General features: G+C 38.9%; 1 long non-coding RNA gene across 3 annotated transcripts in view; it reads right to left on the bottom strand.

Annotated features, from left to right (window-relative positions):
- LOC129644813 (uncharacterized) overlaps nucleotides 1-16,272 on the bottom strand; it is a 40,864-nt gene extending 24,592 nt beyond the window's left edge. Inside the window, exon 1 of one of the 3 annotated variants that reach the window (XR_008710992.1) lies at nucleotides 16,187-16,272. This is a non-coding gene — a long non-coding RNA (uncharacterized LOC129644813). Of the gene's footprint in view, nucleotides 1-16,121 lie in introns of all 3 variants that reach the window. The other 2 variants (XR_008710991.1, XR_008710993.1) reach the window with 2 other exon arrangements.
- Nucleotides 16,273-17,505: the final 1,233 nt, after the last annotated feature.

Here is a 17,505-nt window from a genome sequence, read left to right as displayed (position 1 = left end):
CACATTTTTTATGCACTACTCTCATGTCTGTTCCTCAAACACGGCAGTTCAAAATGAGTTCCTTATTTCCAAATGAGTTCCTATTTTATCCTGGATGCCATATTTCTTCTCAGTTTCTGCTTAGTTGATGGTCCACTACTCAGGGATCAAGCTCATGCTCACTCATGTATATATTCCCTCTGTAAGTGCTTATACCAGATGAGACAGGAAGAGAGAAGGGCACAACATTTAAAAGATCATAGCCCATGGACATGACATAAACTGATTAGAACCAGCTAGGTCCAAGATGGCAGATGAGCAAACTTCCACTTGACTTTGAGCCTCAGTATACACTCATTGTAACACATCAGTAGTCTAAATGACATGGGATTGAAGTAGAAATTACTGAGCAGTCAGTGCAAGTCTCTGAGACCTCTGTCTTATTTTCAATAAGCATCTTGCTCCATTAATCTAAAATTATACCCTTTGTCTGGAAATCCTGGAATGTGTCCTTGGTCTGATAAAGTATCAGCCACTGTATCTAGGAAAGGACAGAAATTAACTTCTGTTCTATATGACTGAGGGAAAAACAACTGGTTGTCATTAGTCTTTAGCCCATACATCTCTTCCACTGTAAAATAGCCAGGGAGCATGAAAAAAGGTGGTGACATAATCCAAAGATCAAGAGAAGCCATAAAGATGTTAAGTTAAATATTGTGACCTTTAAACTGATTAGTTAGAAATGACATAGGTTAAGGACAGGAGTCAATCAAAAATATACAGATCAATACTAGTAAGGATATAAACTGCTGTTAAGTCCAGCCTTTTGGGGAACACTTCACCCCTCTCCATGTCTATGCTGAGAACTTTGTACTTCTCTTTTCTCTAAAACAAATCCAATTTGCTTGCTAATGTGAGTGTTTGTATGTTCATGAAGTTCATTCTTCGGTTCTGTGAACAAGGACTCAGATTCCCATTTACAATGATGATAAAGGATTCTAAGAGAGTTAATTCTTAGGTAGGTTGAAAAGGAGTTCAGGAGGAGAACCCTTTGTTTTTCTCTTTCCCTACATTCTTTCATCTTAGTCACATAAGAATTTTTTTTTTCTTAAGCTCTAAATTGCTATGGCAACAATCTATTTCATAAAAAAAGTCTTTCTTTAAACCCAGAGCTAATGATTACACAACAAATTAAGGCATCTTGCTCAAAGTTATGTTTTTTCTTGAACTCTGTACTAAGGATTATATAACAACAATGTGTTTTACTCAAGGACATGTTTCTCTTTCTTAACATAAACCTTCTGACTAATCCTATTAATTTAAGATGTATGTTGCCTTGAGAACCCCATGAACAGTATGAAAAGGCAAAATGATAGGATACAAAAAGAGGAACTCCCCAGGTCAGTAGGTGCCCAATATACTACTGGAGATCAGTGGAGAAATAACTCCAGAAAGAATGAAGGGATGGAGCCAAAGCAAAAACAATACCCAGCTGTGGATGTGACTGGTGATAGAAGCAAGGTCTGATGCTGTAAAGACCAATATTGCATAGGAACCTGGAATGTCAGGTCCATGAATCAAGGCAAATTGGAAGTGGTCAAACAGGAGATGGCAAGAGTGAATGTCGACATTCTAGGAATCAGCGAACTGAAATGGACTGGAATGGGTGAATTTAACTCAGATGACCATTATATCTACTACTGTGGGCAGGAATCCCTCAGAAGAAATGGAGTAGCCATCATGGTCAACAAAAGGGTCCGAAATGCAGTACTTGGATGCAATCTCAAAAACAACAGAATGATCTCTGTTTGTTTCCAAGGCAAACCATTCAATATCACAGTAATCCAAGTCTATGCCCCAACCAGGAACGCTGAAGAAGCTGAAGTTGAATGGTTTTATGAAGACCTACAAGACCTTTTAGAACTAACACCCAAAAAAGATGTCCTTTTCATTTTAGGGGAATGGAATGAAAAAGTAGGAAGCAAGCAACACCTGGAGTAACAGGCAAATTTGGCCTTGGAATATGGAATGAAGCAGGACAAAGACTCATAGAGTTTTACCAAGAAAATGCACTGGTCATAACAAACACCCTCTTCCAACAACACAAGAGAAGACTCTACACATGGACATCACCAGATGGTCAACACTGAAATCAGACCGATTATATTCTTTGCAGCCAAAGATGGAGGAGCTCTATACAGTCAGCAAAAACAAGACCAGGAGCTGACTATGGCTCCAATCATGAACTCCTTATTGCCAAATTCAGACTGAAATTGAAGAAAGTAGGGAAAACCACTAGACCATTCAGGTATGACCTAAATCAAATCCCTTATGATTATACAGTGGAAGTGAGAAATAGATTTAAGGGCCTCGATCTGATAGATAGAGTGCCTGATGAACTATGGAAGGAGGTTCGTGACATTGTACAGGAGACAGGGATCAAGACCATCCCCATGGAAAAGAAATGAAAAAAGCAAAATGGCTGTCTGGGGAGGCCTTACAAATAGCTGTGAAAAGAAGAGAAGCGAAAAACAGAGGAGAAAAGGAAAGATATAAGCATCTGAATGCAGAGTTCCAAAGAATAGCAAAGAGAGATAAGAAAGCCTTCTTCAGCGATCAATGCAAAGAAATAGAGGAAAACAACAGAATGGCAAAGACTAGAGATATCTTCAAGAAAATTAGAGATACCAAAGGAACATTTCATGCAAAGATGGGCTCAATAAAGGACAGAAATGGTATGGACCTAACAGAAACAGAAGATATCAAGAAGAGGTGGCAAGAATACACAGAAAACTGTACAAAAAAGATATTCATGTCCCAGATAATCACTATGGTGTGATCATTGACCTAGAGCCAGATATCCTGGAATGTGAAGTCAAGTGGGCCTTAGAAAGCATCACTATGAACAAAGCTAGTGGAGGTGATGGAATTCCAGTTGAACTATTTATTTCAAATCCTTAAAGATGATGCTGTGAAAGTGCTGCACTCAATATGCCAGAAAATTTGGAAAACTCAGCAGTGACCACAGGACTGGAAAAGGTCAGTTTTCATTCCAATCCCAAAGAAAGGCAATGCCAAAGAGTGCTCAAACTACTGCACAATTGCACTCATCTCTCACGCTAGTAAAGTAATGCTCAAAATTCTCCAAGCCAGGCTTCAGCAATATGTGAACCGTGAACTTCCTGATGTTCAAGCTGGTTTTAGAAAAGGCAGAGGAACCAGAGATCAAATTGCCAACATCCACTGCATCATGGAAAAAGCAAGAGAGTTCCAGAAAAACATCTATTTCTGCTTTATTGACTATGCCAAAGTCTTTAACTGTGTGGATCACAATAAACTGTGGGAAATTCTGAAAGAGATGGGAATACCAGACCACCTGACCTGCCTCTTGAGAAACCTGAATGCAGGTCAGGAACAAGAGTTAGAACTAGACATGGAACAACAGACTGGTTCCAAATAGGAAAACAAAAAGTAGTATGTCAGGGCTGTGTATTGTAACCCCACTTATTTCACTTATATGCAGAGTACATCATGAGAAACGCTGGACTGGAAGAAGCACAAGCTGGAATCAAGATTGCCCGGAGAAATATCAATAACCGCAGATATGCAGATGACACCACCCTTATGGCAGAAAGTGAAGAGGAACTAAAAAGCCTCTTGATGAAAGTGAAAGATGACAATGAAAAAGTTGGCTTAAAGCTCAACATTCAGAAAACGAAGATCATGGCATCCGGTCCCATCACTTAATGGGAAATAGATGGGGAAACAGTGGAAACGGTGTCAGACTTTAATTTTTGGGCTCCAAAATCACTTCAGGTGGTGACTGCAGCCATGAAATTAAAAGACGCTTACTCCTTGGACGGAAAGTTATGTCCAACCTAGATAGCATATTCAAAAGCAGAGACATTACTTTGCCAACAAAGGTGCTGGCTAGTCAAGGCTATGGTTTTTCCTGTGGTCATGTATGGATGTGAGAGTTGGACTGTAAAGAAGGCTGAGCACCGAAGAATTGATGCTTATGAACTGTGGTGTTGGAGAAGACTCTTGAGAGTCCCTTAAACTGCAAGGAGATCAGCCCTGGGATTTCTTTGGAAGGACTGATGCTAAAGCTGAAACTCCAGTACTTTGGCCACCTCATGCAAAGAGTTGACTCATTGGAAAAGACTCTGATGCTGGGTGGGATTGGGGACAAGAGGAGAAGGGGATGACAGAGAATGAGATGGCTAGATGGCATCACTGACTCGGATGTGAGTCTGAGTGAACTCCGGGAGTTGGTGATGGACAGGGAGGCCTGGCGTGCTGCGATTCATGGGGTCGCAAAGAGTCAGACACGGCTGAGCGACTGAACTGAACTGAACTGTGGGAGTGGGTCTGGTAAGACCTTTAAAACCTTGAGACATTCTTTTAACCTATTCTTAGTAACCAATTGAAAAAGTATATAAATCCCACCCAAACCAGTGAGTGGGGCACTCTCTGCCTCCTTCTGATGTCTATGTCAGAAGCTTTCAGTCCTTTTTTCACTTTATTAAAACTTTTGCCACACAATGCTCTGAGTGCCTGAAGCCTTGTCTCTGGTCCCGAAGCTAAATTCTCTTCTTCAGTCATCATAAATCTGACACTGTTCACTGTAAGCTATCAGTTCCAAGGATGACCAAATATGGTAAAAATCTAGGCTGTGGTCCAATTCCTAGAAATCTTTACCCTTTTCCCAAAATAGCTGGAGTACTCCTCCCACTCATCACCCTATGAAATTACCCACCCTATAAAAACTGACAACTCCATATCATGGAACCTCTCAACTTCTGAGATGGTCCACACTCTGTCCAGGGAGTGTATTTCTCCCTGAATAAATCTTCTTTCACTTTACTTTGGCTCACTCTTGAACTCTTTCTTGTGCAAAGTCAAAAACCCACACTAGACAGCCATCCTAGGGACTTGCCTAAGACCTGGGACATGACCATCCTTTGGGTTGCACTGTCTTTCCTGAAACACAGGCACTAACAAAAGAGCCATAAATGTACATATGAGTGAAAGGGTACTTTCTTTCAAGATAAAATATTGCAATGGTTAATTGTAATACAGTGTATGCTTTAAAGTAAACTGAAAGACAAAGTGCTATTGTAGGAAAGCAATAACAAAGTGATTTTAAATGTTAGTGTGAAGGGACATATTATCTTTAATACAGCTTTGGTAGAAACACTGTCAGCTAATTAACATAAATATTTATAATTGATACTTTCTATTTACTGGTTACTGAATGACAGAACTCTAATAGCTGTTTTGCAAATAACATCATTTAATCTTCAAAACAATCTTTGGATTAAGTAGTACCCCTTTTATTCTATAGATGAGGATTTAGAAATTAGAAATATTAAATAACATGTTCTCAGATGTCTTAGGTTTTTATTAGCAAAATTAAAGGAAACGTCCAAATTTGTCTGACAGTAAACCTATGATCTATACTCATTTGTCTCCCTGAGTAATAAAAATTGCCTTATTTAGTTACACAGATTACTTTTTATTAAAGACCAAATTATAAATAAATGTCAAAGGAAAACATTTTGTTCTTTTACTTACAATACATGAAGTGGATATAGGGCATATATATAATCATGCTGGATTTAAGGCTGGATATAATAATATACAGCAATTAATTTAAAAAACAATACTTAAATCACTTGTGTAAAAATATATTAAAAGTTTACCTGAATTCAGTTCAAAATATTAAATAAATAAATGTTTGGTTTTGCACTGTAAAATATTTACAAATTTAAAATGTTCCATATTGAATATGAGGCAACTATAAGTAGTTGCTGAGTATTGATAAAAAATTTTTTGTACCTTCTAAGCTGTAAGATATATTGCAGTCAATACAAATGTTTTTCCACTTCCTGTTTTTAATATTTAAGAAGGAATGTTAGGAAAATATAAGTAACTAAGCAAAAATAAAATGGAAAATAGAGACTGCATTAATAGACACTTTTTCAAAACCTTAAGAGGATAAAACATAATGAAAATATCTGCTTTTCATTTAGGGTAAGGAAATTTCACTGCCCATGGCCATAGAAATAATAGAAAAAAAATATTACTTGGTGAGAAATACCAATGACCTACTATATTTAGCAAATGATTTCTAATTATAAAATGTGTCACTTGTTGGGTATAAAGTTTTATCATAGTACAGAATGAACTGTCAATGATCTACCCCTATGTAATCACGTAAATTAAAATTGTTATACATATATAAACAAGATATATACAAAACAGCTGAACTAATTAGTTTAATAAGGGAAATTGTAAGTAAGCAACATTTGCCACATCAAAATATGTTCTCTTTGGCATGAGAATTATTTTAGGCTGTTTATTTTCAAGAAACAGAAAACTTAGGAAAACTTCTTTTTTACCACTCTCCCTCCTCTGCAAGATATCTAAAGAGTTTAGCTAAAGAACCTGATATAGGTGGAGCATCTCTACTATCAGTAAAGATATCTGCAAAGAATATGGGCTATGTGTGGTATGGAAACACAGGAGGCCTTGGAACTCAAAGTCCCACTGTGTCTCTGCAGGGCCCATCAAACATTTATTATCAAACATTTGCCTTTCCATCTCCATGTCAATAGCCTTACTCCTCTTTGAAGTTCCAAGGTATTACTCCCAACATTCTCTTTCCTCTTTAGCTGAAGACGGTATTTAAGGCAAAGGCTTCAGCCATTTTGGAAAATGACTAAGTTTTCCAGAGTTTCTGTCACATAAGGTGGCACTAGTGGTAAAGAACTTGTCTGCCAATGCAGGAGATGCAATAGAAGCAGATTCGATGTCTGGATTACAAAGATGCCCTAATGAGGGCATGGCAACCAACTCCAGTATTCTTGCGTAGAGAAGCTCATGGACGGAAGAGCCTGGTGGGCTACAGTCCATAAGGTTGCAAAGAGTTGAACACAACTGAAGCAACTTAGCACACACAAGTGCATGCAGAAGACATACATGTCACTAAAATTTTGTTTTTCTCCTGTTAATATATCTAATTCTCAGACCAGTAAGAAGAACAGAAGGGTAGAGGAAAGATATTTTTGCTCCTGAGAGCAAATATTGGTAAACAAACATTTGATAGGCCATAAAGGAAATAGTCAGCTACAAATTGGCACTTGCCAAGAGCATTTGCCAGTGACCGAACAGCAACAAGGGTGTTTGCCACCTGCCTCTGCAGAGACTGAACACTGTGCTGCTACAGCTACTGACTTTCAACACCTCCTGAGGGGAATTCAGGGGGGAGAGTGAGGCGGCACTCTCCAGGAAGCTGGTGAGACAGGTGGTTAGATAGTTAGATATTTTCAGGAAGTAATTTTATGATCCCAATCCTTGTATCTCTTCATATCTAGAAAAGCACTAAATCCCATCATGGTGACATCAGCTCCTGTTGACTAGCAGAAAACCGTTTGTAAAGTAAAGAGCATGCTACTGCTGCTAAGTCGCTTCAGTCGTGTCCGACTCTGTGCGACCCCATAAATGGCTGCCACCAGACTCCCCCATCCCTGGGATTCTCCAGGCAAGAACACTGGAGTGGGTTGCCATTTCCTTCTCCAATGCACGAAAGTGAAAAGTGAAAGTGAAGTCTCTCAGTCATGTCCGACACTGCATTGAAATTCCCCTTCACCAAATCTTATATATTGACCTTCCGCCACATCCTCTTGGAGCAGTCTCTAGGAGCTATCTGAGGTGCTGTCTCCCAGCTTGCAGTCCTCATTTTGCCCCAAATAAAACTCAATTTGCAACTCTCAAGTTGTGTATCTTTTAGTCAACAAAACAATGGGACAGAGAGAGAAATTTTAACAGACTTTGCTAGGTTCCTCCCTGTCTACCCTATCTACCATATCATGCTATAGCTATGATAGCTCCATTCCAGGAACAGGTCCTCTGTCTAAATTTCTTTAAGCAGTTGGGGAAGATCAAAGGTGCTTTCTGAGTCTTTCAAGCCTTGATTGTTTTCAAATTAAAATACTCTACATGCCTGAGAGACACATTTCAGCAGTGGCAAATTTTACTCCTGGGCTCCCCAAGGGACTCAGAGGTAAAGAATCCACCTGTGCAGTCAACTGGTTCAATCCCTGGGTAAGAAAGAACCCCTGGAGGAGGAAATGGTAACCTGTTCCAGTATTCTTACCTGAAAAATTGAAAGGACAGAGGTGCCTGGCAGGTTAAAGTCCATGGGGTCGCAAAGAGTCAGACATGACTGAGCCACTGAGGACTCGGCACTCAAATTTTGCTCTAGTACAGTTCTGCCTTTGAAACTTCTCCAAGAAGTTTCATGGTACAAAAGTTGAGTTGATAGATTATTGTGTATCTCATTGAGCCCCTCTCTTAGTCCTGACAATAGATTAGTTCAGTCAATCTTATTTCAAAAGGTAGTGAGGTAGGTAGGCTCTCAAAGTTTTGCTTATAGGGTAAAAACAATCAGGTATTTAATAAGAGGAATTTCTATGTAAACAAAAGAAAAGCAATGCTTAGTGATTAGAGTGAATTATAATCACAGTTGCTGAGTTCTTAAGGCAGTCAGTCAAGAAAAATTTTAGATGTCTGGTTTAAAGCATCATCAGATGGAGTGAGGGTAAGTGGTGGCAAACTGAGAGATTTTCCTGGTCTGCAGTTTGAATGTCTCTGGTAATCATTCTAAGTGGCCCATTTAGCAACAATCATGAAGACTGTCTGTATATGATCTATTGGGTGATTTCTATTTTTATATCAAGTTGTAAAATTTTAGCTTGCATAGCTTTGGCAAAGGGCAATTTTAGTTCTTAATGATCCCAAGAAAAAAGGATGGAAGATAAGATTAAAAACACTAGCTTGAAGAGTTGTAGCCAAATATTGGAGGAAACCAGGGGAATTCAGGATTCAGTCAAGTTTATCGGTAGAAAACAAAACCTTAGAAGACAATGAACAGCACTAGAATCTACTATCCATGAAGACGTATTACTGAAACTATTTTCTGTCTAAAATCACTCATTTCTACCAAAGATAATCAACTTAAGACTAGTTTGTTTCTAAAATGAGTTTTGTTTAATTAAACTTGGCCCAATTGTTTACACAAGTACAGTAAAAATAGAAATTGATCATAAAGTCTCTTTTGAGTCTCCTGTGATGGAACTTTTCATCCAGAATCTTTAGACTGAACTTCCCAATGCCTCTTCAAGCCAGAAAACCAAGCCAAGAACCTGCCAACAGACTCAACTATAATACTTAGTTGAGTACATTCATTTCTTCTCTAGGACTCCAATGCATCTTGAGGTTCCTGTACCTACCAGGAAGTGGCTTTCCTTACTCACCTGGTAAGGCTGCTGAAAACCGTGTAAGCAAAGTGCAAGGCTATTTTTTCCAGGGGGTGTATTGGCTATACAAAGCCAGCCTCAGTTCCTTAAAGCTATATGGTCATATTTGAGTCAATGTATGACTTTTCTTAAATAAAAGCTGGATACCTACATTATATCCACTACCAATAACTCTTAAAACATAGCTATTTTAATTAAGCTGACAAATTTAATTTGTTAATTACAGATTATTATATATCACATTAACTTGAAAAAAACCTGGATTAGTTTCTATTACATCTCTGAGAATTTTTACATGAGGACTTGCTTATGTAAGCCAATTAAATGAAGTTCTTTTGTAAACTAATTATAGTAATATCACTCTGAGGTAAAAAAAAAAAATCATGCATCCACACCTTACATACATAGATAAACATACAAATGTTTATAGGTTTTATATAGGTCTAATAGCTTTTGCTTAAAAAAAAAAAAAGTCAGGAGATGGGTCAAACAGTACAAAACTCACTAGTTTATAATTTAATAGTTAGATACAAGTTCAGTTCTGGCAATTGGAAAAAGTCAAGATTATCTCTTAACATGGCCAAAGAATTTTTACTTATATTTGTAGGTAAGATTTTAAAGATTTCTCATTTGTCCAATTTTCAAATAACCCACCCCCCCATCTTTTTTTTTTTTTTTTTTTTTCTTTCCTCTGATGGGAAAGATCTTAAAATCTGCCTTTCAAAGGTCTCTTAAGTCCTAGAAAAGATGGAGGTAGAAAATCTCCACCACAAAGACACAGTTCTTACAACCCAATATCTACAAGCATTTTGAGATTAGTAGGGGAAGTTTGAGATGGTAAAGACTGGTGAGCTTTTGAATTGCTCCTAAAGCTACATTTTTCATTTTGTAGAGATATGCAAGACTAAAACAAGCCCATTCTAATACTCCACTTTTCACATAAACTTTCAGCTTAATTTCATTTACTCATGTCTCTAACCACAGTTTTCCCTTTGGTGGTTGTTTTTCAGTCACTAAGTTGTGCCCTACTTTTTTTGACCTGGTGAACTGCGGCATGCCAGGCTCTTCTGTCCTCCCCTATCTCCTGGAGTTTGATCAACTTCTTGTCCTTTGAATCAGTGACGCTATCAAACTATCTCATCCTTTGCTACCCTCTTCTTATTTTGTCTTCATTTTTTCTCAGTATCAAGGTCTTTTACAATGAGTCAGCTATTCACATTGAGTGGCCAAAGTATTGGAGCTTCAGTTTCAGCAACAATCTTTCCTATGAAAATTCAGGGTTGATTTCTTTTAGGATTGACATGTTCAATCCCCTTGCAGTCCAAGGGATTCTTGAGAATCTTCTCCCAGAACCATATTTCAAATGAATCAATTCTTTGGGGCTCAGCTTCCTTCATGGCCCAACTCTCACACCTGTATGTGACTACTGGAAATACCATAGCTCTGACTATATGGACAGATCTTTGTCTGCAGAGTGATGTCTCTGCTTTTTCATACGCTGTCTTGGTTTGTCATAGCTTTCCTTCCAAGGGGCAAGACCCTTAATTTCATGTCTGCAGTCGTCATCCACAGTGATTTTGAAGCCTGTGAAAATCAAATCTGTCACTGCTTCCACTTTTCCCTCTTCTATTTTCCATGAAGTGATGGGACCAATTGCCATGATCTTAGTTTTTATTGGGGCTTCCCTGATAGATCAGTTGGTAAAGAATCCACCTGCAAGTACAGGAGACCCCAGTTCTATTCCTGGGTTGGAAAGATCTTCTCAAGAAGGGAGATAGCTACTCATTCCAATATTATAGCCTGGACAACTCCATGGACTGTATAGTCCATGGGGTCACAAAGAGTTGGCCAGAACTAAGGGAATTTCCTCGGAGAAGGCAATGGCACCCCACTCCAGTACTCTTGCTTGGAAAATCCCATGGATGGAGGAGCCTGGAGGGCTGCAGTCCATGGGGTCGCTAAGAGTCGGACACTACTGAGCGACTTCACTTTCACTTTTCACTTTCATGCATTGGAGAAGGAAATGGCAACCCACTCCAGTGTTCTTGCCTGGAGAATCCCAGGGACGGGGGAGCCTGGTAGGCTGCTGTCTATGGGGTCGCACAGAGTCGGACATGACTGAAGTGACTTAGCATAGCATAGCATAAGGGAATTTTACTTTCATTTCTGGGCTTCCCTTGTGGCTCATCTGGTAAAGAAGCCACCTGCAATATGGGAGACCTGTGTTTGATCCCTGGGTTGGGAAGATCCCCTGGAAAAGGGGAAGGCTACCTACTCCAGTATTCTGGCCTGGAGAATTCCATGGACTGTATAGTCCATGGGGTTGCAAAGAGTCGGACAGGACTGAGTGATTTTCACTTTCACTGTCTTTAGTTTTTATAATGTTGAGTTTCAAGCCATCTTTTTTCCTCTCCTCTTTCACCCTCATCAAGAGGTTCTTCAGTTCCTCTTCACTTTCTGCCATTAGAGCAGTATCATCTGCATATCTGGAGTTTATATTTCTTCTGTCAATCTTAATTCTACCTTATGCTTCATCCTGCTAGCATTTCTCATGTACTCTGCACAAAAGTTAAAGAAGCAGGGTGACAATATACAGCCTTGATGTACTCCTTTCCCAGTTTTGAACCAGTACATTGTTCCATGTCTGGTTCTAACTGTTGCTTCATGACCTGCATACAGGTTTCTCAGGAGGCAGGTAAGGTGATCTTAAAATTCACATCTTAAGAATTTTCCACAGTTTGCTGTGATCCACACAGTTAGTGTAGTCAATGAAGCAGAAGTAGATGGATTTCTGGAATTCCCTTGCTTTCTCCATGATCCTTCAAAGGCTGGCAATTTGATCTGTAGTTCCTCTCCATTTTCTAAACCCAGGTTGTACATGTGGAAGTTCTTGGTTCACATACTGCTGAAGCCTAGCCTGAAGGATTTTGAGCATAATCTTGCTAGCATGTAAAATGAGTGTGATTGTGTGGTAATGTGAACATTCTTTGGCATTCCTTTTCTTTAGGATATGAATGAAAACTGATCTTTTCCAGTCCTATGGCCATTGTTGAGTTTTCCAAATTTGCTGACATATTGAGTGCAGTGCTTTAAGAGTATCATTTTGGGGATTATAAAAAGTTCAGATAGAATTCTATCACCTCCACTAACTTTTTTCTTAGTAATGCTTCCTAAGGCCCACTAGAATTCACACTGTAGGATTTCCAGTTCTAGGTGAGTGACCACACCAAAGTGGTTATCTGCGTCATAAAGACCTTTCTTGTTTAGTAGTTTTGTGTATTTTTGCCACCTCTTCTTAATCTGTTCTGCTTCTGTTAGGTCCTTACCATTTCTGTCCTTTATTGTGCCCATCCTTGCATGAAATTCTTCTTTGATATCTCCATCTTTGCCAGTCTATTGTTTTCCTCTATTTCTTTGCATCGTTCATTTAGTTAGGCTTTCTTACCTCTCCTTGTTATTCTCTGGAACTCTGCATTCAGTTGGATATATCTTTCCTTCCCCCTTGTCTTTTGTCTTTCTTTCCTCAGCTATTTGTAAAACCTCATCAGACAACCACTTCGCCTTCTTGCATTTCTTTCTCCTGGGGATTGTTTTGATCACTGCCTTCTGTACAATATCATGAACCTCAGTCCATAGTTCTTCAGGCACTGTGTCTACTAGATCTAATCCTGTGAATCTACTCATCACCTTCATTGTATAATTAAAAGGGATTTGATTTAGGTCATAACTGAATGGACTAGTGGTTTTCACTACTTTCTTCAATTTATGTCTATGGTTTACCTTGGAAGCAAACCAAGATCATTCTATTGTTTTAGAGATTACAGCCAAGTACTGCATTTCAGACTCTTTTGTTGACTATGAAGGCTATTTCATTTCTTCTAAGGAATTCTTTCCCACAGTAGTAGATATAATGTTAATTTTTTTTTATTTCAATATATTATTATTATTGTTAATTTGAATTAAAATTTCATTTTAGTTCATTGATTCCTATAATATAGATGTTCAATCTTGCCATCTTCTGCTTGACCATGTCCAGTTTATCTTGATTCATGGGCCTAACATTTCAGGTTCCTATTCAATATTGTTCTTTATAGCATCAGACTTTACTTTCACTACCAGACACTTTCACAGCTGAGCATCATTTCTGCTTTGACCCAGCCACTTTATTCTTTCTGGAGCTATTAGTAATTGCCCTCTGCTTTTCCTCAGTAGTACGTTGGAGCCCTTGTCACCTGGCAGACTCATCTTCTGGTGTCATATGTTTTTGCCTTTTCATTTTCTAGGTCAAGAATATTGGAGTGGGTTGCCATTTCCTTCTCCCATGGACTACATTTTGTCAGAACTCTCCAGTGTGATTTGTCCATCTTGGGTGGCCCTGCACAGCATGACTCATCCTTCATTGAGTTATGCAAGCCCTTTTACCAAGACAGGACTGTATTCATGAAGGGGATAGACTTCCTAGGACCCCATCATCAACCCCGCAATTCTGGGTTGAGAAAGCATTCCCAGAGAGACATAAGACTTATTCCTATAAAACACTTGGGCAACACTGACATAACCTATTCGTATAATACCTGCTCGAATATCGCATCAATCCTTAGACTTTTACACTTTTTTCAATATCCCCAAGTCAGGGCCCCACCAGTGGATTTTAGTATCAACCTCATGCTCCCACATAAAGGAGTCCTGGAAACTACTTCTCTCCACATGCTCCCCACCTTTCCCAACCCTCCCCCCACCATTTTTGTGCAAAAGGCCTTGGATTTCCAGAGGGGTTAAACCAAGGGACTCAGGCACTTTTGTCAATTTTAAACCTGAAATTGTCTTGCTAGCCCAAGCAATAGCTGGTCAGATTTCTCACTAATTGTTGATGAAAATTAGTCTGTTGATGGAAGAAAGAAATGGAAAATTTTATTTGAGCCAAATTTGAGGATTATAGCTCAGGAAGAGCATCTCAGAATGCTCTAAGAACTATTCTGCTCATGAGAAATCAAGGCACGGTTATGTAAGTTTCAAGACAGTGGACTTTACATGAAATGACATATTATTGACAGTTTACACAATGCTGATGGAAGCATCATCATGACCTCCTACAAGATCAAGAAGGAATGTGATCTTTTAAGAAGTTGTTTTGTTGATGCTAGGAGAACATTGTTCTTTTTGGTTAAGTAGTATTTCTGCCAAAAAGGGAGATTCAACTGATGTATAAAATAAATACACAATGCACAGTAGGGGGGATCAGGGAGGTCAAAGGGCAGAGAGAGAATTTTATGTTTATTGATTTATTTTTATTTTTTGGCTGTGCCTCACAGCACACAGGATCTTAGTTCCCTGACCAGTAATTGAACCTGTTCCCCATGAAATAGAAGCACCTAGTTTTAACCACTTCCAGGGAAGTCTTAAAATTTTATGTTTAAATTTTGCTTGTCTTGCCAAAAAAAGTGAATTTTATTGTGCATAATTTTTGCCTTTTGGATTGTTTTAAAATTACCATAAATCAGATAAATAGAGCAGACTGATTTGAGGCCCTTTAATGTTAAAAGACCAATAGGGGTCCACTTAGCCCACCCAACCTTAGATAGTGTTGTATTAAAATTTTAACTCCATCATTTGGTATTTTATTTATCTCATTTATTTAAAAAAATAAAAAATTAAGGGGCCCAGAGTGGGTAGCATCCTCTGTCTGAGAGCAAAGTGTGAATCCTCAGAGCAAGTGGCTCCTAGGTTAGGTGGCCCTAGTCATCAGCCCAGGTGGCTGGGAGTGAGACAGTGTGGCTAAGCCCTCCAGCAAACCACGAGCTTCTCATTGCCTCTCACTGCTGCAGAGAATCTGGGAGATCCAGCTGGCCATCCCACATCCTCATCCCATTTCTTTTTTTTTTTTTTTTTTCCCCTAATTTATTTACTTCAGGCTGTGCAGAGAGTTCATTGCAGTAATGAGTTTTTTTCCCAGTTGTGAAGAGGGGGGTGGTACTCTTCATTACTGGGTGTGGGTTTCTCTTTGTGGTGGCTTCTCTCGTTGTGCAGCAAGGGCTTCACAGCACACTGTTGCAGCACACAGGCTCAGCTGCTTTGTGGCATGTGGGATCTTCCCATACCAGGGGTTGAACCTGTGTCTCCTGCATTGTTAGGCAGATTCTTTACCACTGAACCATCAGGAAAGCCCCATCCCATTTCTTAAAAATCATCTAAAGATTTGCATCATTCTGGGACAAGTCCTATGGCTCTTCCTTGCCAATTCCTCATCTGTCTCTTTCAACATTTATTTACATTATTTCAGTACTTTTTTTTTTTTTTTGGCTGCACCATGTCCCATGGTCTAAGAAAGCAAAGAATTTCATCACACAAGTGGTAAGGATGTTGCCACTAAAAGAGACAATACAGTTTGAGACAATGAAGACCGCTTATGGACTGAGAACCCTATGATAAATTTTCCTGATGGCTGGCATAGGGAAGACAAAGAGATGCCAGTCAAAAGTTCAGGTTGTTTTGTTTGGACTTCTGACAAACTGGTTACAGCTGCTTCGATTCCCAGTCTAGTCAACTGATGGCCAAATGCACCCTGGTAAGTATATTTTCTAGATGGTAGTTAGCAGATAGAATATTCCCACTGGTCATAACATCAAGCTCTCAGGACATAGAACAAGACAAATGACACAACAGAGACAAAGAAAAACTGTGACCCTCTCTAGAAGGCAGTGGATCAATAAAACCAATAAAACACTACCAAATTTACCAGAGTAACTAAGCCTAAGAAACTAGCTCTTCACATGTTTCTCCTGATAATATAAATTTAGAAAAGAGAAAAAGGGCTGTTACCAATGATACCTCCAACAGATCCTGCAGGCAGAAATCTGGAAGACTGATGTGGTAAGAATTCCTACCTTTTGTGGACTCTTATAAGATGTCTCAGGATCTCTCAGCTGCAGCAGGGTTCATCCAGAGATGTTAATCCTACCAACCATACCATCTGTGGAGGAATGACATGAGGTAAATTAACAGGAGACAATGAAGTTTAATTATGTACATCTGGTGGGGGGTTGAATAAGAATATGGAGCCTAAGAATAAGCAAAGCAATTGAAGTTTATATGTCATCTGAGAGAGGAAAAGATTGGGGATTTGGCACTTCAAAGTTAAGGAAATCAATTCACAGGAAGCAGAAAAAGAGAAAATGTTTGATGTATGAATTTTTGCTGAGCCATAAATAAATAAGGGGACACTGAGAAAAACTTTACTAGACTTTGCTAGGCTCCTCCCTGTCTACCAAACCTAGTTCATATCATACTCAAGCTATTCATGCTGAGAACTCCTTTTCTGGAATAGGTCCTTTATCCAAACTCCTTTAGGCAGTTAGGGGAAAAGTCAATGGATCTTTCTTAATCTTTTGGGCCTTCATTGCAACAGGCTGCATACCAAAGAGACATCTTATGGGGTAACAAATTTTGGTCCCCTATACTCTCCCACTGGTACCAAAAAAAAAAATATATATATATATATATATCTCCTTTTCATCACTGGGGACTGGAATGTAATTGTTAGAAGTCCAGAGATACTGGAGTAACAGGCAAGTTTGGCCTTGGAATACAAAATGAAGCAGAGCAAAGGATAACAGAATTTTGCCAAGAGAACTCACTGATCATAGCAAACACCCTCTTCCAAAAACACAAGAGAAGACTCTACACATGGACATCACCAGATGGCCAATATTGAAATGAGATTGATTATATTCTTTGCAGCAGAAAATGAAGAAGCTGTATAGAGTTGGCAAAAACAGGACCAGGAGCTGAGTGTGGCTCAGATCATGAATGCCTTATTGCCAAATTCAGACTTAAACTGAAGAAAGTAGGGAAAACCACTAGGCCATTCAGGTATGACCTAAACCAAATCCTTAACAATTATATGGTGAAAGTGACAAAAAGATTCAAGGGATTAGATCTGATAGACAGATTGCCAGAATAACTATGGGTGAAAGTTTCTAACATTGTACAGGAGGTGGTGATCAAAACCATCCCCAAGAAGAAATGCAAAAAGACAAAATGGTTGTCTTAAGAGGACTTACAAATAGCTGAGGAAAGAAGAGAAACAAAAGGGAAAGGAGAAAGGAGAGATATACCCATCTAAATGCAGAGTTCCAAAGAATAGCAATAAGAAAGCATTCCTAATGGATCAATTCAAAGAAATTAGAGGAAAACAACAGAATGG

The sequence above is a fragment of the Bubalus kerabau genome, chromosome 2, assembly GCF_029407905.1.
Source record: "Bubalus kerabau isolate K-KA32 ecotype Philippines breed swamp buffalo chromosome 2, PCC_UOA_SB_1v2, whole genome shotgun sequence".
NCBI lineage: Eukaryota > Metazoa > Chordata > Mammalia > Artiodactyla > Bovidae > Bubalus > Bubalus kerabau.
This window is presented reverse-complemented; position numbering and strand designations above follow the sequence as displayed.